The sequence below is a fragment of the Bos indicus x Bos taurus genome, chromosome 21 (genome assembly GCF_003369695.1).
Source record: "Bos indicus x Bos taurus breed Angus x Brahman F1 hybrid chromosome 21, Bos_hybrid_MaternalHap_v2.0, whole genome shotgun sequence".
Classification (NCBI taxonomy): Eukaryota; Metazoa; Chordata; class Mammalia; order Artiodactyla; family Bovidae; genus Bos; species Bos indicus x Bos taurus.
The window spans coordinates 27,849,854-27,872,133 of NC_040096.1; the positions used below are offsets into that span (position 1 = coordinate 27,849,854).

General features: G+C 41.6%; 1 protein-coding gene across 8 annotated transcripts in view; it reads left to right on the plus strand.

Annotated features, from left to right (window-relative positions):
* The window catches only part of LOC113879511, an 89,761-nt gene that overhangs the window by 49,892 nt on the left and 17,589 nt on the right, over window positions 1-22,280 (plus strand). For 3 of the 8 annotated variants that reach the window (XR_003507354.1, XR_003507358.1, XR_003507359.1), the window contains exons 3-4: window positions 7,573-8,454; window positions 11,469-11,695. The exons of 4 other annotated variants lie outside the window; for them this stretch is intronic. The gene's annotated coding sequence lies outside the window, so the exon portion shown is untranslated. The remainder of the gene's footprint in view (window positions 1-7,572; window positions 8,455-11,468; window positions 11,696-22,280) is intronic. One more of the 8 variants, XR_003507355.1, reaches the window with a different exon arrangement.

Sequence of the window (22,280 nt, forward strand, 5' to 3'; positions counted from 1 at the left end):
CTACTCCAGTACTCTTGTCTGGAGAATCCCATGGACTGAGGAGCCTGGAAGGCTACAGTCCATAGGGTCAAAAAGAGTCAGACATGACTGAAGTGACTTAGCATGGATGCATATGTATGTAAACTTTAATTAATATGATGCCTGTTAGTCAGACTGCAGTCAGATGGCTGGCTGCAAAGTCAGCCATCATCAAAGAATTGATGCTTTCAAATTGTGGTGCTGGAGAAGACTCTGGAGAGTCCATTGGACTGAAAGGAGATCAATACCAGTCAATCTTAAAGGAAATCAACCCTGAATATTCATTGGAAGGACTTCATGCTGAAGCTGAAGCTCCAGTACTTTGGCCACCTGATGCGGAGAGCCAACTCATTGGAAAAGACCCTGATTCTGGGAAAGATTGAGGACAGGAGGAGAAGGGGGCGACAGAGGATGAGATGGTTGGATGGCATCATTGACTCAAAGGACATGAGTTTGAGCAAGCTCTGGGAGATAGTGAAGGACAGGGAAGTCTGGCATGCTCCAGTTCATGGGGTTGCAAAGAGTTGGACATAACTGAGCAATTGAACAACAACAACAACAAAATTCAGGTTTAGAGGACACACAGTCCTTCAGAAGACCATCTTCCCTCGATACCATCTGCAAATTTAGGGTTTTCCAAACCCACCCTCATGCTCAGTAACTCCCTAGAAATGCTCATAATTCCCTAGTCAGGGAACTAGGATCCCACATGCTGCACTGCACAGTCAAAATAAAAGTAATAATCAGACAGTTGAGCAGAAGGGAGGTTTGGAGATTAGGGAAGTACTCATATTTGTTGAGTACCTTCTGTAAATTATGCTAAGAACTTGTTATCTGTTATCTCATTTTGATCTCTTGGCCATTTATATGGCAGGCCTCATCTCCCTCTTGTAAATGAGGCACCCAGGGCTCTTAGGAAGAATAATTTGTGAAGAATTATCAATAGAGCTGCCACAGGAACATGCTATGGAGTGGAGCAGACATCATTTAGGTCCTAAGGAGAAATAGTTACTAATGGAGAAAATTTTCAAACATTGTGGTTCCTCACCTATGAAAATTTAGCAACCTCTTATTTGGTCTCTAGAAGTATTAAGCTGATTTTTGTGATGGTTAAAGACTTATTCTGCCCCAAAGCAGAGGAGTTAGACACATGAGTTTGCAAAGTTTTTTCTAAGTCTTATGATACTATAATTTGGTGTTTTTTTGTTTTTTTTTTGTGGTCTCAGAAGTGTTCTTGTTTATTTCCTTTTCTGAAGGCGGATAATATAAATGAAGCTGTGATGGATTTGAAAGAAAAGAAGTTTTGTATTCTAAGTGAAGAGGCCAAAATAGGAGCACACAGAAAACCAGTGATCTTTCTCCATCCCAGTGACTGTGGTGGAGTCCTTGTGGAATTGGAGCAAGCCTGATGAATAATCCACAAGAACCTGATCACCCTGAAAAAACCTTATCACAGGGTGCTTCAACATCAAGTCCTTCACTGCTTCTGTCACTTAGAAGTCAGAACTAAATTACGGAAAGAGATTTAAAAAATTATATGTGTGTATATATACACACAAAATATTTGCTGATTACTTTGGATTCTTTTTTTCCTGATTTAGAGAAAGCTTTGATTACTGAATACTTATTGAATATTATTAAAATCGTATCCATAGAAATAAATTACTCCTGTTCTGAAATGGGGTGGTTGAGTACAGTGTGTCTGCTATGTGGAAGTGGGGGTAGGATGAAGGCATAGAGGACAGCTGACAGCCTCAGGGCCACCTATCTGGGATGAAGGGCTTCCTAAGGATGTTATGGAGAATTTTTTTAGAGCAAACTGTTTAAGGATAAGGATTCTTGACCTCAGAATTTCTGTTCTTCTGCACATGTTCATGATTTCCTTATGTTGGGGGCTAGTGCTGGAGTATGAACAGGAAGTTGGCAAAGTTGGTGCCTAATCTAGTGAGTACACAGATAAGTGATTTTTTTTTAAGTTGGTAGACATAGAAAATTAGAAATATCAAAGGAACATTTCATCCAAAGATGGGCACAATAAAGGATGGAATTGGTAATGACCTAATAGAAGCAGAAGAGATCAAGAAAAGAGAAAGAATACACTGAAGAACTGTACAAAAAAATATCTCAGTGACCTGGATAACCATGATGGGATGGTGTAGTCTCTCATTCAGAGCCAGACATCCTTGAGTGTGAAGTCAAGTGGGCCTTATGAAGCAATGCTGCCAATAAAGCTAGTGGAGGGGATGGAATTCCAGCAGTTATCTAAAATCCTGAAAGATGATGCTATTAAAGTACAGCACTCAATATGTCAGGAAATTTGGAAAATCCAGCAGTGGCTACAGGACTGGATAAGATCAATCCTCATCCCAATCCCCAAGAAGGGCAGTATTAAGGAATGTTCAAATCCACTGGACAATTGCAGTCACATACCATGCTAGTAAGATTATGTTCAAAATCCTCCGCTAGGCTTCAGCAGTATGTGAACCAAGAACTTCCAGACAATCAAGCTGGAATTAGGAAAGGCAGAGGAACAAGAGATCAAATTGCCAACATTTGCTGGATCATAGAGAAAGCAAGGGAACTCCAGAAAAAAACACCTATTTCTGTTTCATTGACTACGCTAAAGCCTTTGACTGTGTGCATTGTAACAAACTATGGAAAATTCATAAAGAGATGAGACACCTTACCTGTCTCCTGAGAAGCCTGTATGCAGGTCAAGAAGCAACAGTTAGAACCCTGTATGGAACAAGTGATTGGTTCAGAATTGAGAAAGGAGTACACAGGAATGCCTGCTGTCACCCTGTTTATTTTAACCTATATGCTGAGCAAATCATGAGCAGTGCCCGGCTGGATGAGTTACAAGCTGGAATCAAGATTGCCAGGAGAAATATCAACAGCTACAGATGTGCAGATGATACCATTCTAATGACATAAAGCAAAAAGGAATTAAAGAGCCTCTTGATGAGGGTGAAGGAGGAAAGTGAAACAGCCGGCTTAGAACTCAATATTAAAAAATACTAAGATCATGGTGACTGCAGGCGTGAAATGAAAAGACTCTTGCTCCTTGGAAGAAAAGCTCTGACAAACCTAGACAGCGTATTGAAAAGCAGAGACATTACTTTGCTGACAAAGGTCCATATAGTCAAAGCTATGGTTTTTTGCGGTAGTCACGCATGGATGTGAGATTTCTTCTTGGACTCTAAAATCACTGTGGATGGTGACTGCAGTTATAAAATTAGAAATCAATTGCTTCTTAGCAGGAAAGCTATACCAAACCTGGACTGTGTGTTAGAAAGCAAAGATACCACTTTGCCAACAAAGGTCTGTATAGTCAAAGCTATGGTCTTTCCAGTAGTCATGTATGGATGTGAGAGCTGGACAGTAAAGAAGGCGGAGCACTGAAGAATTGATGGTTTCGAACTGTGGTGCTGGAGAAGACTCTTGAGAGTCCCCTGGACAGCAAGAAGATCAAACCAATTAATCCTAAAGGAAATCAACCCTGAATATTCACTGAAAGGACTGTTGTTGAAGCTGAAGCTCCATTACTTTGGTCACCTGATGTGAAGAGCTGACTCATTGGAAAAGACCCTGATGCTGGGAAAAATTGAAGGCAAAAGGAGAAGGGGGAGACAGTGGAAGAGATGGTTAGATAGCATCACTGACACAGTGGACATGAATCTGAGCAAACTTTGGGAGATAGTGAAGGACAGGGATGCCTGGCTATGGGGTTGCAAAGAGTTGAACACAGGTTAGCGACTGAACAACAACAAGGTGCTCATAAGGAAAACTTACAGTTGCTGTTGCTGGGAATGGCCACAAGGCTGCAGGATTTTCTAATGCTCAATTGTGGTTACCCTGGAAATGAAAGCTTTAAGAGTTTTCATTCAGGACTGTAATTTAATGTGGAATGTACCTGAGCAAACACCCAAAAACTTGTATGTTCTTCCCTAGCTTTCTTTTTAAAATTAATCTTTATTCCATATTGTAGTAACACTGATACAAAATGTGCTGTGTGTGGCAGGTGAACCAAATGTGTTTTCAGTTTTACATATACATATATGTATATATGTATATATATATATACATGTATTCAGATTTGCATTTTTCATGTGCAGTTCATTACAATGTGTTCACAGAAATCCTTTGTTATACCTAGGTCTTTGATGATTACCTTTTTTACATGGAATGATTATATTTGTTTACTCTAATATGAGTTTGGGTGAACTCCGGGAGTTGGTGATGTTCAGGGAGGCCGGGCGTGCTGCGATTCATGAGATCGCAAAGAGTTGGACATGACTGAGTGAGTGAACTGAACTGAACCTTTTATTTTATCCCTTTTCACTTGCTTTCTCCTTAATAATCAGAAGATTGTTTTCTAGGTTGCCAAGTCTTCATGTTTCTCAGTGAATAAATTGTTGTGTGTTTATCAATTCCAGCATAAATGATATCTAAAGATATATATCTTTTTCTGGATTTCTTCACGTTGTTTGATCATCCCCAGTTTTATCAGTGCTCCTGAAAATCACATTATTTCATTTTCTTCTGGTAGAGTCATGTTCCATTATGTTCATGGATCTCTTTTTCTTTATTCATCTATCTCCCCATAAACAATATGTTTATTTCCATTTCGGGGCTATTGCAAAGTGTCGTCCAGTGAATGTTTGGTTGCACACAGGTTTCAAAACGTTGTCTTCTCAACTATTCCTTGGAGTAATTCTGCAAAATCTTATATCTTTAAGTGTGTTAGTCACTCAGTTGTGTCTGACTCTTTGTGACCCTACCTATGGATTGTAGCCAGCCAGGCTCCTCTGTCCATGGAATTCTCCAGTAAAATACTGGAGTGGATTGCCATTTTCTTCTCCAGGGGATCTTCCTGACCCAGGGATCAAACCCAGGTCTCCTGCACTGCGGGTAGATTCTTTACTGTCTAAGCTGCCAGAGAAGCTCCCTTATTTCTTTAAGGCAGTTCCATTTTCATCTCTATACTGTTTTTATCTTTTACATGCTATGAGCACCATAAATGGGTTCCCTATTCTCTGTGCATTTTCACCGTTTCCTTTCTGCAAAATGTTCAGGATGGCCTTTCACACTGGTGCAAAATGATCCCTCATTGTGCTCTTGATTCTTTTTTTTTTTTTTTGTGCTCTTGATTCTCATGCCTCTTATAAATCATGATGTTCAGCACGTTGGCTATTTTTTTTTTAAACAGCATGTTGAGAATTTATGGTTGAAAGTATTTTTCTTGAGAGTCTACCAATGTTTAACTTGTTTTGATGGGATTCCCTTGAAAGTTTTTTAAGTTCATGTATCATTTAGACCCCAGCACTGCTTGTGAATATGAAGTAACTTAGAGCAATATTTTTAGGCTGCTGTTTTGAAAAATGGGCACAAGGCAGAGGAACGCCTCCATGCCCAAGTCTTGTTACTATGATATCCAAGGCTTGGGTTGTAGCCTTAGAGCACAGTTGTAAACTAGAGTGGAGTATGTGAGAAGAAGCCACCCAAAGCTTGTGTCTCTTTAATACTTTTGTTTCTTCTAGTAATACGTATTTTTTAATTGGAGTAAAAATGACTTACCAGGTTGTGTTTGTTGTAGGTGTACAAAATCTTGTTCAGTTATACTTACTTCTATATCTATTCATCTTTTGGGTTTTTTTTTTAACATGTAGATTATTAGAGTGTGTTTAGTCCAACACCCTTTCTCAAGTAGGCCCATACTGATCATTTATTTTTTATGTATTTGTGGGTATGAGTTAATTCCTTCCTCCTAATTTATGCCTTATTCCCACCATTCCCCTTTGGTGACCATAACTTTGTTGCCTAAGACTATTTATTTCACATCAGTAAGCTCATAGTACTGAAGCAACTTAGCATGCATGCATGCATGCAATGAGTACCTCTTTCCTGCCTGTACATGATATCATATAACTCTGTCTCCATCTAACTGACTTTACCTAATGATATTACCTCTAGATTTGTCTGTGTCCCTGCAGTTGATATTATCTCATTTTTTAAAGTCAGAGCCATATTTCTTTGCATGTATTACTTTTTCTTTATCCATTCATCTGTCCCTGTATGTTTGCCTACTTCCACATCTGGGCTATTTTGCAATCTGCTGTGGTGCATATTTGTGTGCATGGGTTTTCCAAAATCTGATTTTCTCCACATACACTCTCAGCCAGATTATATGGTTCGTCTATCTCAACCATTAAAATGCACATCTAAGTATGTCCTCATAGCAACAGTTACCAATAAATATTCACCAGCACTATCTAAGGGTCTTTTTTTTTCACCCACTCTCGCGTTCTTAGATTTTTTGAGAGTGGTCTTTTGGACTTCTCTATGGCCATACATCATTGTCATTTTGATTGTCCTGTGTCTAATTATTCACCTAATTGAGAACCTTTTCCTGTGCTTTCTTAAGAAAATCTAATAGATTGTATTTACCTCCTGATATTTTCTTCTGACAGTTTGACCCTTTTTGCATCTTTTATTCTTTAGCTCTGGAGTCTTCTTGACATCAAGTGTCATTTAGTGTCCAGCAATTTTGGTGAATATTAAGTACTCAAAAGCGAAACCTTTAAGGTTGCTGTTGTGGGGAATTGTCAGACAACTGCAGTACATCATCATGCCCAAAGGTGGTGACCCTGCCAAAGAAAGCTTTAGACAGTTTTAATTTGGGTCTGTACAATATTCTGGGCTTCTCTGGTGGCTCAGACAGTAAAGAATCTGCTGGCAATGCAGGAGACCCAGGCTCTATCCTTGAGTCAGGAAGATCCCCTAGAGAAGGGAATGGCAACCCACGCCAGTATTCTTGCCTGGAGAAGCCCATGGACAGAGGAGCCTGGCGGGCTACAGTCCATGGGGTCACAGAGATACGACTGGATGAATAACACTTCAGACAATATTCTGGCACGTACTTGAACCAACATCCAAAGCTTTATTTTAAAATGTGGTTTGCCTACCAGTAGCATAGGAGCGTTCCATTTTCTCCAGCCTCTGTTACGCTGGTATGACATCTCAAAACTCAAAAACTGTTACTTTTTGATATGAATATCAATTTCATTTTAGCTCAGTTTGAACAGAGAAGCAAAAAAATCAGGAGGCCTATTTGTTCAGGTTTCTTCAGGGAAAAAATGAGACTATTAGAAGACAAAGGACATGAAGCTTATGGGCTCTTTGAGTCACTAGTGTTTGCAAATTCAATACTTTTTTTGTATTGAAAATACAAAAAAATCCTTCCTTTTTTTTCATCTGTGACCTTTCATTCATGTAAGAATAAATAACATAATTAGAACAAACTAATTTGAAATGATGGCTTGTTTCTACCCAGAAAATCTGAATACAAAGGAACCAATGATAACTGCAACAATCAGGGTGCCAAGCTTTTAAGAATATTTTAGGTTTGCAAATAATAACTAGTATGCTTGCAATTTCAACAATATATTTTTATTCTGATAAAGTATATACTTTTCCAGAAGGCTTCCAGTGTGGTTGTCTCATGCTGGAAGCCTGGGATGCTGAAATCAGGCTGCTTCCTGTCTGTCTTTACAGGACACTGGCCTGCATACTAAGAAATTCCTGGATCTCCCCTGGATCCTGACCATCATGTGCCCAGAGAAATTTGTAACATTGTTGTTTTGAAATATGTAATGACACACACCTTTCACTTTCCTGATGTGGGTGAAGTGTGGATCCCAGTGATGATTTCTTCTTCAAGAAATATACATCCTAGTTCCCATGTCCAACGATGAGAGACCCTGAATGTGTGTGACCTGTGCCTCCTGGGAGACCAGCCGTAAACTCATCTGAACCTGACCAAGTTCTGTCTACATGGTAGATTTAGACCTCTCTAAGTCCTGTCTACACTGATTATGTTTCTGAGACTGTGCGCTTTCTGCAGTGAGGACATTTAGGCCTGACCTTGTACTCTGTGCATTGGGACATGGGGACTCGGGTGGAGGCCTGGCCTGGCCTCTGTCTGGGAAACTCCGTGCCTGCGTCTGAACGTCAGCGCTCAGATGTCTGGGGTCTGGGGCTGAGGTGGGCTTCTCTGGGTGTCTGTGCTCTCCTCTGAGTGGGGTTCCATGTCCCTCCCGGGGGTCAGTGCTGCGGTCGTGCTCCTAGTCTGTCCCCCGCCAGGTTCATCTTCCTGGGGCTCCTGGAGACCCCTCAGGTGGGCTACCTGGTAATCATTCCAATTTTCCAGCACATTCAGGTTGAGTAGGGAAGCTGGTGCACCTGGTGAATTGATTCCAGGGCACAGGAATCAGGCAAAAAGTCAATGGGCAGCAGGTGAGGTTGCTGCTGTGCTCTCCTTCCGGTCGACTCTCTCCTCCGAAGAGAACAGAGCTGCTCCTCGTCTTTCAGTCCAGCTCTTCTGTGTTTTCTCAGCAACTCAGCAGGACAAGAAAGACAGAGCCTGCCAGAACCAAGGTAGTGTATTCACCTCTAGCATGAGCTTTCAAACCAGCAAAAAATCACACAGAACCAGAGTGAAAACAGGAGGGGGCCTGACTTCTCAGGGACAATTGTGGGGAGAGGAGATGGACCCTACATTTCTTTCTAGAGTCCCAGCAGGTCCCAGGGACCTGGCTTGTTTACACATTGGGGGCTTGCTGACCACAGCCATGGTGCCTGATCAAGGGGACATGTGACTCCAGGTGGGTGGTCTGGGGACTGTGTGAGTCTCACCCCATCTGCATGGGACAGGATCATGGGAGACCACACACACACATATACACAACTAAGAAAAAGGGATGAATACATGAGAACTTCACTTGTGTTTAGTAATTAATGCTTTACAGTATTCATTTTATACAGGCCTGTGCCTGTTTGCTTCTTTATCCCTGTGAGGTTCACCTTCCCTGGGGCTCCTAAAGACTCCTCAGGTGGCTGCTGCTGCTGCTAAGTCGCTTCAGTCGTGTCCGACTCTGTGCGACCCCAGAGATGGCAGCCCACCAGGCTCCCCCATCTGCCGGGGACCAGCCCCGGCTGATCCAGGGTATTCGAAGGAGAGACGGCGTAGGTGAAGATCAGGAAACAATTGCTTAATTAAATGTTAATTAAGGATATAAAGAGTAATAGAATGAGGATAGCTCTGTAAAATTCAGTGAAGAAAAGAGGCTGAAATAAGGATAGCTCAGTGAGGAAATTCAGTGGAGAAAAGAGGCTGAATAATTCAGCCAGAAGGTAAGAGAAAGAACGACATGGTGAGACCAAGTTTCGGTGAACAAGGCCCACACTTTATTTTCCAAAGTAGTTTTTATACCTTAAGTTATGCATAGAGGATAATGGGGGAAGGGGTAGAGTCATGCAGTAAGCCAGGCTTTCTTCCTGCAAACTTATCATATGCAAAAGTTTAGGTGATTTGCATCATCTTCTGGCCCAGAGGCCTTTTTCTCTAAAGGTGATTATTCTAAAGTCAGGCGCCAGCCTCCAAAAAGCATTAGATAAAGTTGCATTCCTACAGAGCAAAGGTGTGGTGGGCTATAACAAGAAAAAGAACTAACTCAAGGGTCCCAGGTTACAAACATTAAAGCTACTACTTACACCAATTATATTAATCAATACACTGCCAGGGACACAGCAGGTAAGGGATATGGAGACTTAGCAGCAAACATTGGCCCAACAAGTGAAAATCCCTTCACCAATACAATTTCTAATCAATCTTTTAACTGCTCAAAGGAATCTGTATTTAGACAGTTTAGAACATCTCATGCCTCTCACAGTTTGGAGGCTCTGAGCAATCACATGTGGCCGGAAAAACCTATTCAGGCAGGCTAGAGGACTTCCAAGGGAGTTTGTAGGTTGAAACACTGTCACACCCAGGAATTATTAACTGGAGCTGTAAGCTAACTCTTTTTTCAGAGAGGTAGTGGGGGACAGCCCCCCGTAAAGTCAGAGGTATAGGTGAAAGCACAAAGCAGAAAGTAGGCAGACTGGTTTTGGGGGTAGATTGCTCGAGAATTTCCAGGGAGACTCCTGAGGCTTGATCCCACCTTTGCGTATGCCAAGCCTCCTTCCTCATGACCTTTGCCAGGGGCGGAGCTCGCTCCCCGCATCTCCCCCTTTTTTATTTCTTAAAACAGCCAGATGCAGCTCAGTCGCGAGCTTTTGAATGTTCTGCCGAAGAATCCTGACAATACAAGGAAGAATGATTATGAGAAGCAAAATTAGAACTAAAGATATTAGACAGAATGTTTTTTCCAGAAGTAAAGTTAGAGAAGGTGTGAAATAAGTCATTAGCTGCTCCAGCGGTGGTAAAATCCAGTCGACAGTGTTCCAGGGTCTGTATTTGATTATGAAATTTCCCTAAGTCCAGGCCAATGTCAGAGCTGTTGCAAACACCTGAGATATGTTTTTTGATTTTTTCCCATTCATAATCTGTCTCGTTTACCTTTAAAGATGTCACGCATATCCACCGGTAATCAGCTTGGCAAGACAGAGCCATTTTCACTTTTAAAGCCTGTAACTCAGCCCCAATATGCATTATTGCCTCTTCTAAGGCGTCTACTCTCATCTCCAATTTTCTATCTATAACTTCCAGTGTTGCTAGACTTAAAGAGACATTTTTAGACATAGCATCAACATATTGGGCAGTATGCACTTGTTGAGTCAATGATATTGCTGCCACAGTAACAAAAGTAATTGCTGCTATTAAAGCTGATATTCCTAAAATAAGTACCCACAAATTGTCATGATCACATTAAATCTTGTAGTTGTTGTAACACAGCAAGACTATAGTTATATGAATAAGTGGTTACATCATAAGATAAGGTGGACATTGTAACACTACCAAAGAGCAAACATTATATTGAGGATTTAAACATGAGAGCATGCATTGTTCACAAGTCACTGCATTGGGTCCACCAGTGAAAGTCACACGTACATTAAGTTTTCCAGAATCATTGGTAAAGAGAAAAACATAAGGAGAGGGTAGACGAGCCAAAACAGAATAAGTAGAATTATTTTCTGGTTGGAGTTCGCACTGCAGCAGCCCCGTCAGTCTTGCCGGGATCTCGATGTTTATCTTGCCTCCCCTTCCAGCGGGCTCCTCTTTTGTGATAGAAGCAATGGGGGAACTGGATGTCTGGGGGTCTGCAACATGGCGAATCAACCTGTCTTGGATCTAAATTGGAGAATCTGCATCCTGTGGAAAAATACAAGCACATCCTCGACCGCTAGTTAATAAGGGGTCAGGACCTTCTCCCCATCCCTGGGATTCTCCAGGCAAGAACACTGGATTGGGTTGCCATTTCCTTCTCCAATGCATGAAAGTGAAAAGTGAAAGTTAAGTCGCCCAGTCGTGTCCGACTCTTAGCGACCCCATGAACTGCAGCCCACCAGGCTCCTCCGTCCATGGGATTTTCCAGGCAAGAGTACTGGAGTGGGGTGCCATTGCCTTTTCCGCCTCAGGTGGCTACCTGGTAATTATTCCAATTTTCCAGGACAAGCATTGCGGCAAGGGAGGCAGGTTCACCTGGTGAATTGATTCCAGGGCACATGGATCAGACAAATGGCCAATGGGCAGCAGGTGAGGTTGCTGCTGTGCTCTCCTTCCAGTCGACTCTCCCTCCTCAGCAGAGACCAGACCTGGCCTTCGTCTCCCAGCCCTCTGGCGTGTTTTCTCAACACCTCAGTGGAACAAGAAAGGACTGAGCCTGCCAGAACTAAGGTAGTGTGTTCAACATTATCATGACAGCTGTAAAAACTGTTACTATCACACAGAACCAAAGGGAGGAGAGGACTTCTATGGGACAGTAAGCGGGGAGGAGACTGATCCTACACTTCTATCATCCCAGGGGGTTACAGGAAGCACCCATTTCCACCTTGGGGGCCTAACCAGCAGAGACATGGTGTCCTAACCAAGGGTCATGGGACCCCAGGTGCAGAGTCTGGGGATTGTGTGGGTCTCACCCCATCCGCCTGAGTCAGAATCCTGTGTACACAGAGACAGTGTATTCTTTGCCTGCCGTGTGTCTTGTCCCCTTGGAGATTTCCAACATCTGAATTGAGGGTGTTGCCCTGTTTAAACTGTGGTCCTTTTTGTTCTCTTCAGCTTGTCGCATTCACATGAGTTCAGGCACCTTTGTGTGGGTTGCTGCTCTGTGTTCTGCTGAGTGAAAACCTTTGGTGGTGTCATATTAATATCATAGCATATCACATGTCTAATTCATAGGGTCATGGCTGTCTGGTTTCCCTTAGACCAAGCTCAGGTAACTTAATTTGTAATTGAATTGTTATTTTATATTGGAGTAGAGTTGATTTCCGATGTTTTGTTTTAGGTGTACCTGAACTTGATTCAGTTATACATAGACATCTATTCTTTTTCTGTTTTGTTGTTGTTTTTTTTTTTCCTCATACAGGGTATTACAGTTTGTTCAGGAGAGTTCCCTGTTGTATTCAGTAGGTCCTTTTTCATTATCAACTTGATATATATTAGTGTGTATATTTTCATCCCAAACTCTTAATTTATCCCTCCCTTCTAACTTTCTCACGATAATCAGAATTTGGTTTTCTCAGGCTGTTTCTGTTTTGTATATTAGTTCAGTGGTATGAATTTATAGATTCCACCTGTACGTGGTACCTTAGGATATTTGTATTTTTCTCTCTGACTTACCCCACTTGGTATGAAAATTTCTCAGTCCATCCATGGGGCTGCCAATATCATCATTTCATTCTCTTTAATGACTGAGTAGTATTCCAGTATATAGATATACCACATAGCCTTCATTTTTCTGTCAATGGACATTTTGGTGGATTCTATGTCTTGGCTGTTGTAAATAGTGCTAGCCTGAAAATTGGGGTGCACATGTCATTTCGAATGATGAATTTCTCCAGATCTAAACCTGGGAGTGGGATTGCAGGATCATATGATACCTGTATGTTTAGTGTTCAAAGAAACTCCATGCTGTTTTCAATAGTGGCTTCACCAGTTACATTCCCACCAAGATTGTGGGAGGATTCCCTTTTCTGTACATTCTCTGCAGTATTTATTCTTTGTAGAGCTTTTCAATGATGGCCATTGTGACCAGTGTGAGGTGATACCTCATTGTAATTTTGATTCATATTGATTTAATAATTACTGATGTGGAGTATCTTCCCATGTGCTTTTGTTATTTTACACTTTGTGAGTACAATTTATCACTTGATCTGTTTTCTTGAAAGTTGGCCCAGTTAGGAATTCTTTCCTGATGATTTACCCTGTGACATTTCTTGAGGGCAGGTATCATTTACAGCCCTGTCAGACTTTGGGCTATTGAGCACGTTTTTTGTGGTATTATTTTATTTATTTATTTTTAATATAAATTTATTTATTTTAATTGGAGGTTAATTACTTTACAATATTGTATTGGTTTTGCCATACATCAACATGAATCCGCCACAGGTGTACACGTGTTCCCCATCCTGAACCCCCCCTCCCTCCTCCCTCCCCGTACCATCCCTCTGGGTCATCCCAGTGCACCAGCCCCAAGCATTCAGTATCATGCATTGAAGGTTGGACTGGCGATTCGTTTCATATATGATATTATACATGTTTCAATGCCATTCTCCCAAATCATCCCACCCTCTCCCTCTCCCACAGACTCCAAAAGACTGTTCTATGCATCTATGTCTCTTTTGCTGTCTCACTTACAGGGTTATCGTTACCATCTTTCTAAATTCCATATATATGCGTTAGTATGCTGTATTGGTGTTTTTCTTTCTGGCTTACTTCACTCTGTATAATAGGCTCCAGTTTCATCCACCTCATTAGAACTGATTCAAGTGTATTCTTTTTAATGGCTGAGTAATACTCCATTGTGTATATGTACCACAGCTTTCTTATCCATTCATCTGCTGATGGACATCTAGGTTGCTTCCATGCCCTGGCTATTATGGTATTATTTTCATCTGAACCAGCTAATTGCCCTCTGCCCCCTTCAACTTTCTTCTTTGGTAACCATAAGTTTCTTTTTTAAGTCTCTGAGGCTAATTCTCTTGTAAAAAGTTCATTTGTATCCATTTTTAGATTCCACCAGAAATGATATCCTATGATACCTGTCTTTCCCTGTCTCACTTCACTTAGTATGATCATCTCTAGTTTCTTCCCTGTAACTGGAAATGGCATTATCTCATCCCTATTTATTTCTGAGTAATATTGCATTGTGTATGTGTGTGTGTGTGTGTGTGTGTGTGTGTGTGTGTGTATATATCACATCTTCTGTATCCATTCATCTGTTCTTGTACATTTAAGTTGCTCCCTGTCTTTGCTATTGTACCTAGTGCTGGTATGATTGTTGGGATGCAGGTATTTTTTACAATTTTGGTCTTCTCTGGATCTGTGCCTAGGTATGGAATTGCTGGGTCACTTGGTACTTCTGTGTTTAGTTTTTTAAAGAACCTCCATAATGTTCTCCGTAGTGAATGTACCCATTTACATTCCCATCCATGGTGGGAGGGTTTTTTTCTCTCCACAGTTTCTGCAGAATTTATTGTTGTAGATTTTTTGAGATGCTCATTCTGATTGATGTGATATCTCACTGGACAATTGACTTCCCTTCCTCTAAGAACGAGTGATTTTAGAATCTTTTCCTCTACTTTATGGCCATCTCTATGCCTTCTGTGGAGTAAAGTGCATTTAGATCTTTGGCCAATTTTTTATGGGATTGCTTTTTGATACTGAGTTTTACAAGTTGTTTTTATGTGTGGAGATAAATTCCCTGTGGCTTTGTTTGCATGAATTTTTTCCATTCTTGGTTGTCTTTTTTTCCCACTGATGGTGTCCTTTGTTTTGCAAATGCTTTTAATGTCTATTAGGTCCCATTTGTTTGTTTTTGTTTTTTATGTCCTGATTCTTAGAGGTGGGTCAAAAAAGATCTCGCTGCATTTTATGTCAAAGTGTGCTCTGCTTTTTTTCCTCAAGAGTTCCATTGTATCTGTTCTTTTATTTAGACATTTAATCTATTTGCAGTTTATTTTTGTGTATGGTGTTAGTGAGTAGTCTAATTTCATTCTCATATTCATCGCTAAGGAATCTGTCTGGCGTCCTCCCCGGTAGCTGCTCCCAGTTTCCATCCCCAACATCATTGTAGGAGGGTTCCCTTTGCTCTATACCCTCTCAAGTATTTATTGTTTGTAGAGTTTCTGCCTATGGCCATTGTGACTGGTGTAAGGTGATTCCTTGTTGAAGTTTTGATTTGCATTTCTCTCATATTTAGTGATGTTGACATCTTTGCATATGAATTTTTTTTTAAAAAACAGTGTGAGTTAAACTTACTTATTCAAATTGGCTTCTTGAGTGACTTCCGTGTTTTAATATTTTTCCGATGACCTTCCCTAGGAGATTTCTTAAGGGCAGGTGTTTTTTTCCTTAAGCCCCTCAGGCCTTGTGAATGTTAAGTGCCCAGGAGCATTGATTTCCAAGTTGTTGTTATGGGAAATGGCCACAAGGTGGCAGCATGTCTTTATGCCCAACTCTGGTTGCTGAGGGAACCAGCTGTTGCTGCTGCTAAGTCGCTTCAGTCGTGTCAGACTCTGTGCGACCCCATAGACGGCAGCCCACCAGACTCCGCCGTCCCTGGGATTCTCCGGGCAAGAACACTGGAGTGGGTTGCCATTTCCTTCTCCAGTGCATGAAAGTGAAAAGTGAAAGTGAAGTCGCACAGTCGTATTCGACTCTTCGCGACCCCGTGGACTGCAGCCTACCAGGCTCCTCCGTCCATGGGATTTTCCAGACAACAGTAATGGAGTGGGTTGCCATCGCCTTCTCCCGAAGGAACCAGAGCCTTGGGTAAAGTCTTGTTCCTGGATTGTCAGAGTGGAAAGTCCCAGAAGAAGCACTTAATGCTTGTGTCCCATTCCTTCTTCCTTCCTTACCCCTGTCCCCTGGACAAATCCCAATTCCTGCAACACCACTCTGGGAAGGGTGCTTTCATCCATAGGTGGGGTGACCCTAAGGAAGGAGGCTGAAGGTGGGAACCCCAACACCAGGAGACATGGAGCCCATGGGGCTTTTCAAAGCTCTTCCAGCCCAGAGGCTCCACATCCTTTGGGTGCAGTAGGCGTAGTGTTAGTGCAGGAGAACCCACCTGGATCTGGAGGTTGTGGGTTGCAGCAGAGGGGAACAGGCTCACCAGGGCCATGTGGCAGGGCTCATTGGCTGGCACACACTCCCCAGCCCCATCAGCCCCATGACAGTCCATCCTTGGGAAACGAGCCTGCCCAGGCTTCAGGGATGTGACAGCAGCCCAGGTCACCAAGGCCTGAGGGGAATAGAGTTGACATTCACTCTTTGTAATTTGTATTTTGTATTGGTGTATAGGTGACTTACGGTGTTGTAGGGTATGTTTATTTGTTTTTATTTTAGGTGGACAGCAACATGATTCACTTATGCATAGATGTGTACATGTCCTTTTTTGGTTTCTTTTCCCATTTAGTTTATTACGCAGTATTGATTAGGGGTCCTCCTTGTTTATTTATAAAGAGTAGTTTGTGTATGTTCATCAACACCTGCTCATTTCTTATTGCCCACCACCTTTCCCTTTTGGTAACCATAGGTGCTTTGCTATGCATGGGGCTATTTCTGTTTGGCAAAGAAGTTCATTTGTATCCATTGTTAGAATTCACCACTAAGTGATATCATATGATACTTGTCTTTGTCTCACTTCACTTATATGATCGTCTCCACTCCCTTATTGCTGGATGTGGTATGATGTCATCCTTTTATGGCTGAGTAATAATGCACTGTGTGCGTGTACCCCATCTTGTTTACCCATTCATCTGTCCTTATCCACTAAGGTTGCTTCCATGTCTTGACTGTTGTACATAGTGCTGCCATGAACGTTGGGGAGCACCTGTCTTTAAAATTATGGTTTTCTCTGGATCTGTGCCCAGTAATGGAATTGCTGGTCCTATGGTGCTTCTCTGTTTAGTTTTTAATGAACCTTTGTCCTGTTCTCCTTTGTGATTTACTGACTTTCATTCCCACCAACAGGGAGGAGGGTTATTTTTTCTCCACACCCTCTCCAGAATTTATTGTTGTAGATTTTTTGATGCTGACCATCCTGACCTGTGTGAGGCGATACCACATTGTACAACTGATCCACAGTTCTCTAATACTTACAGATGCTAAGCATCTTTTCATGTCCTTCATGGCCACCTCCATGTCTTCTTTGGAGAAAAGTCCATTTAAATCTTGTGCCCCTGTTTGATTGGTTTGTTTCTTTGTTATTGAGGTGCATAAGCTATTTGTGCATCTTGGAGATAAATTCCTGAGGGTGTCTTCTTTTGCAAATATTACTTTCATTATGAGGGTTGTCTTTTTGTTGTGTTTATGGTTTTCTCTGCTGTTACAATGCTTTTAAGGGTAATTAGGTCCCATTTATTTATTTTTATTTTATTTTTCATGATTCTAAGAGATGAGTCAGAAAAGGGCTTGCTGCATTTTATGTCAAAGTGTGTTCTGCTCTTTTCCTCAGGAGTTTCATTGTATCCATACTTTTATGGATTTCTGTCCTTACGGCAGAAAGTGAAGAACTAAAGAGCCTCTTGGAGAGTGAAAAAGTTCGCTTAAAGCTCAGAAAGCTAAGATTCAGAAAACTAAGATCGTAGCATCTGGTCCCATCACTCTATGGCAAATAGATGGGGAAACAGGGGAAACAGTGACAGACTTTATTTTTGGGGGCTCCAAAATCACTGCAGATGCTGACTGCAACCATGAAATTAAAAGACGTGTACTCCTAGAAAAAAAGTTATGACCAACCTAGACAGCATATTAAAAAGCAGAGACATTACTTTGCCAACAAAGGTCCATCTAGTCAAAGCTATGGTTTTTCCAGTAGTCATGTATGGATGTGAGAGTTGGACTATAAAGAAAGCTGAGTGCTGAAGAATTGATGCTTTTGAACTGTGGTGTTGGAGAAGACTCTTGAGAGTCCCTTGGACTGCAAGGAGATCCAACCAGTCCATCCTAAAGGAAATCAGTCCTGAATATTCATTGGAAGGACTGATGTTGAAGCTGAAACTCCAGTACTTTGGCCACCTGATGCAAAGAACTGACTCATTTGAAAAGACCCTCATGCTGGAAAAGATTGAAGGTGGGAGGAGAAGGGGACAACAGAAGATGAAATGATTGCATGGCATCACCAACTCAATGGACATGAGTTTGAGTAAACTCCAGGAGTTGGTGATGGACAGGGAGGCCTGGCGTGCTTCAGTCCATGGGGTTGCAAAGAGCTGGATACAACTGAGCAACTGAACTGAACTGACTGATCCTTTTATTTAGGTCTTTAATCTATTTGGAGTTTATTTTTGTGTATGCATCAGGGAGTATTCCAATTGCATTCTCATTCTCATTTCTTTAAAAACCGGCACACTATTCTCCATAGTGGCTGTTACTAATTCACCTTTTCACTAATGTAGGAGGGTTCCTTTTTCCCACACTCCTTCTAGCACTTACTGTTTGTTGACTTTTGGACAATGGTGATTGTGAATCATGTGAGGAAATACCTCATTGGAGTTTTATTTCCATTTCTCTAATATTTAGCGATGGTGACATCTTTTAATGTGATTTTTTTAAAGGGTATGAGTTAAACCTACCACCTGAAATTGGCCACCAATTTGACAGGTGAAATTGAACACCTGTCTTGTTTTGAATTCTTTTTCAATGACCACTCCTAAGACATTGCTCGAGTGTATGTGTGGGTTTTTTTGTACAGGTAATTACAGTGTTGCATAAGTTTTCTTGTGTTATACAGTAGATCCTGGTGACTTTATGAGTAGTAGTATATATAGTCTGAAGCAGCTCGTTTCTCCCTCACCCATAGTTTTCTATGTCAGTGAGCAGATGTTACTTTTCTAAGTCTGTGAGGCTGTGTCTCTTTAAGAAAAAAGTTCATTTTCATCCATTGTTAGATTACACCTAGAAGTGATATCATATGATGCTTGTCTGTCTCTGTCTCCGTTACTTTACTTCGAATGATCATCTCAACTTTCTTTTCTGTGACTGGTCTTGGCATTATTTCCTACTTCCTTATGGTTGAGAAATATTGCATTGTGTATTTGTACCTGTACCTTTATCTGAAATTTATACAATTAGCTTGCTTCCCAGACTTGGCTGTTGCACCTTGTGGGCCAAGATTGCAGGGGTGTCTTTTACGTTTTTAATGTTCTCTGGATTTATGCCCAGGCGTGGGATTGTTGGGTCCTAAGATACTTCTGTGTACTATTTTTCTTTCTTTTTTTTTTCTGTGTATTATTTTTCAAATGACCCTCCATACTGTTCTCCCTACTGGATGAACCTATGTACATTGTGATCAACAGTGCAGGAGGGTTTCCTTGTCTATACACCCTCTCCAGCATGTATTCTTTTCTAAATAATTTTAATCATCTGTCTTTGGTTGCACTGGGCCTTGATCGCAGAAATCTAGCTTTCTCTATCTGCAGTGAGTGGGGGCTACTCTCTCGTTTCACTGTCCAGGCTTCTCATTGTGGTGGCTTTTGGTTGCAGAATGCAGGCTCTAGAGCACCAGGCTTCAGTAGTTGCGGTAGTTGTACCTTAAGGGCTCTAGAGCACAGGCTCAGTAGTTGTGGCACATGGGCTTTGTGGCCCTACTTACGTGGAATCTTCTGAGACCATGGTTCCAACCCGTGTCTCCTGCATTTGCAGGCGCATTCTTAACACTGCACCACCAGGGAAGTCCTAGCATTTATTCTTTAAAATGTTTTAAGACGACCATTCTGACCAATGTGAGTGCTTAGCGCATTGGACTTTGATTTGTGTTTTTCTGATAATTAGTGATGCTGATCACATTTTCATGTGCCTAAGTGAATCTGTAGACCTTCCTCAGAGAAATAACCATTTCAGTCTTTGGCCCATTTTGTTCTTGGTTGTATGTATTGTTGATATTAAGTTGTGCAAGCTGTTTGTATGTTTTGGAGATGAATTCCTTGTGGGTATCTTGGCAAATATTTTTTCCTATTCTGACAATTGTCCTTGTCTTTCCTTGAGGGTTTGCTTTAGGCATGCAAATGCTTTTAAGGTTAATTCAGTCCCACTTTGTGATTTATGGTTTCTCATTATTCTAAGAGGTGATTCCATAAAGAACTTGCTGTATTTTATGTCAAGTTGTGTCCTGTTTATATTTTCTCAAGAATTTCATAGTATCCATCATTACATTTAGATATTTATACCCTCTGGGGTTTATTTTGTGTTTGGTGTTAGGATGCTTTCTAATTTCATTCTCATTTTCATGGTTGAAGGAATCCTCACGGTTTCCTCCAGAGTGGCTGTTAACCCATTTACATCCCAAGCATCAGTAGAGGAGGGTTCCCTTGTCTGCACACCCTCTCCAGCATTTATTGTTTGTTGAGTGTTTGGCAATGGCCATTCCTACCAGTGTGATGTGATACCTCATTGTATTTTAGAATTGCATTTCTCTACTGTTTAGTGATGTTGACATCTTTTCATGTGATTTTTTTTAATGTGTGACTTAAACTTACATCTTGAAATTGGCTTCTTTAATGCCTGCCTCGTTTTGGATTCTTTTTCGATGACCACTCTTAGGACATTTCTGGAAGGCAGGTGTTTTTTACTTACAGCCCCTGGTGTAAATAAATTGTGAATGTTAAATTCGCAGCAGCATAGCTCTTTATAGTGTTATTACAGACAATGTTCATGAGGCGGCAGCATTACTTCATGCCACTTTTTTTTTTTTCCCTGTAAATTCTTTGTTATTTTCTGTTAGAATAGAGTGAATTTCTGATGTTGTGTTTGTTTCAGGTGTACAGGAACTTGATTCAGTTACACATAGACATTTATCTATTCCTTTTGGGTTCTTTTTTGCATATAGGTGATTACGGTGTGTTCAGTAAACTTTCCTAAACTATCCGGTAGGTACTTTTATCATCTATTTGATACATAGTAATATGTATATGTTAATTCCAATCTCTTAATTTCTCCTGCCTGTACCTGGAGGCTGGGGGCTCTCCAGAGGGCAACAGGCACTCCAGGTCCGTTTTGGAGACACACTGCCTGCTGCATGCTCCCAGCTCCCTCAGCCCCAGGACACTCCAGAAAGAAAGAAAGTGAAGTCGCTCAGTTGTGTCCAACTCTTTGTGACTCCATGGACTGTAGGCTACCAGGCTCCTCCATCCATGGAATTTTCCATTCAAGAGTACTGGAGTGGGTTGTCATTTCCTTCTCCAAGGGATCTTCCCAACCAAGGGATCAAACCCAGGTCTCCTGCATTGTAGGCAGATACTTTACCATCTGAGCCACCACTTGGGAACCAGACCAGTCAGGCTCCAGGGATGTTACACCAGTAGGTCCTGAGGGGAATAGAATCAGAATTTCCTTTAGGTTTTTCTGTTTTCATCCCATCTTTTGAACTGGAGTGCACAGTGAATTACAACCTTGTGGGTGTTTTGATTTTTCCTTTTCTTTCTACTGCAAATTGTTTTGCATCTACGTAGGTGTATATGTGATTTGTTGGGGTTTTTTCCTTTATAGATTATTGCAGAGTGTGGAGTACGTTTCCTTGTGTTACACAGTGGGTCCTGGTCACTTGTTTTATCAACAGTTGTTGTTCAGTCGCTCAGTTGTGTCTGACTCTCTGCGACCCCATGGACTGCAGCATGCAGGCTTGCCTGTCCTTCAGTGTTTCCCGGAGTTTGCTCACACTCATGTCTGTTGAGTCAGTGATGTCATCCAACTATCTCATCTTCTACTGTCCCCTTCTCCTCCTGCCTTCAATCTTTCCCAGCATCAGGGTCTTCCCATCAGGTGACCAAAATGTTGCAGGAAGGGGGACCCCTTCCAGGGCCTGAAAATGGGCTCTTGTCTAACACTCGGAAATGAATTTTCTGAGGAGACACATGACAAAGCAAGAGATTTTACTGGGAAGGGGCACCCGGCGGAGAGCTGTAGGATAAGGGAACCCAGGAGAACTGCTCTGCCACGTGGCTTACAGTCTCGGTTTTTATGGTGATGGGATTAGTTTCCAGGTTGTCTTTAGCCAATTATTCTGACTCAGAGTCCTTCCTCGTGGTGCACACCTTGTTCAGCCAAGATGGATGCCAGTGAGAAGGATTCTGGGAGGTGGTTGAACATGTGATGTCACTTTTTGATCTTTCCTGAGCTCTCCCTGTTGGTGGTGGCTTATTAGTTCCATGTTTTTTACCAGGACCTCCTGTCATAAAACAACTCATGCGAATAGTTACTATGGTGCCTGGCCAGGGTAGGTGGTTTCAGTCAGTGTGCTTCCCCTAACAAAAGTATT